This window comes from Hipposideros armiger, unplaced genomic scaffold (genome assembly GCF_001890085.2).
Source record: "Hipposideros armiger isolate ML-2016 unplaced genomic scaffold, ASM189008v1 scaffold_72, whole genome shotgun sequence".
NCBI lineage: Eukaryota > Metazoa > Chordata > Mammalia > Chiroptera > Hipposideridae > Hipposideros > Hipposideros armiger.
Genome location: NW_017731422.1, coordinates 2,220,046 through 2,221,702, shown reverse-complemented (window position 1 = coordinate 2,221,702; position 1,657 = coordinate 2,220,046).

Genomic DNA, 1,657 nt, shown 5'->3' with positions numbered 1-1,657 from the left:
GGAGGAGGAAGATTCCAGGACAGCTGCTTCCAGAAAGGGACTTGTCAGGCTGCCCTGGTGGGGGAAGGAGGCAAGGAAAGGCTACAGCAGGTGACCAAATTCCACCGTCATTATTGGTTGTCATTGGTCTACAATTTATTGAGTGGCTATTATGTGCCTGGGATTATGCTAAATGACTTATATGCCTTAAAACATTTACTCAGCTTGCTCAGATCAGGTGTGGGTTTCCTGTAAGGATTACATGAGATAATGTATGTCAAGGGCTCACTTAGCCCAGGGCCTGGCACTTGGTAAGTATCCAGTAAATGCCAACTATAATTAATACTATGATCATGAATAGTCCCTACAAAGCAGGTGTGGTTCTTTTTGTGGATGAGGACACAGGCTCAGGAAGGGTATAAGGTTTGCCCAAGGTGACCGGCCTGGGAGGGATCTTGAAAAGTCCTGCTGAGTATCTCAGTGAGCTGGCCCCCAGCCCATCTGTCCCTTTCCCCTCAGGAGTGTCCAAGGTCCTCCCCAAAAAGCCCTGTCCCTGCCCTTTGGTCAAATCTATCCATCGTCTAAGACCCAACTCAAACTCACCTTCTCTAAGAAATTTCCTGTGACCGCTCTAGCCCACCCTCCAGAGGCCCACAGAGCCATGTGGTCACACACACACACAGAGTATATACTGTGTGTACAGCAGGAGCTGGGAGACCCGGACCTCAGGCCTGGTTCTGTCACTAGCTCGCTGTGCAACCCCAGGAAAGTCACCTCTCCTTTCTGGACCTATTTTCTCATCAGTGTGACCTGGTGACCCGTAAAGCCCTGGGGCATCCTCCTGCCCATCCACCACCCACCAGAGACCCAAAAAATGAGACAGTGAGTCACAGAACTCCTAGAGGGAAAGAGAGCTCAGCGGAGGGAAAACGGGTACCACAAAGGCCTGCAGACTGTCAACCAGAAACAACCTACCATGGGGACAGCAAACCCAGCACAGAGTCTGATAAAGATTGCCTGGATGCCAGCAAGGGACAGGAAGCGAACGGGCCTGGAGTGAGAGATGCCAGCTGCCCTACAAACATGGCTTGGAGGGCTAATGTTTCCTGGTGGTTGGCTGTGGGTGAAGGGTGGGCCCAATATAGTGGAGATGAAGGCCAGGGCAGTCCTAGCCTTAGCCTTAGTAGATCAGGTCCGCAGACTTGTGAAATGTGGTGTCCGCAAGTCCCAGCACTGCAGGAGCTGCTAGGCCAAGTGTGGGGGAGCAGAGTGCCAGCCAGCGGGTGGACAGGAATTGGCTATTTCAAACTAGGAGCTCACATAGCAGGCCCCTGAGGCGGCAAACAGCAATCTCACCCTTGATCCTCCATCAAACCCTCCTGAGCACCTACTGTGTGCAAGACCTTGAGCTGGGTGCTGATGACACAGTGGGAACCAGGGCTGCCTCCTAGGCACCCACAGCCCAGTGGGCAGGAACAGATGGATCCAAGCATTCGTTAGGTCCAGTGCTGTTCTTAGCACTTTCCGAGTGACTGAGTCCTCACAGAAGCCTTGTCCCAAGTTCATAGCTGTGGAACCTGAGGCACGCAGCAGTGAGGTCCCTTGCCCAGATGACACAGCTTGTACTCAGTGGAGCAGGACAAGGGTGAAAAAAATCTTCAGATGTTATGGGAGCCCA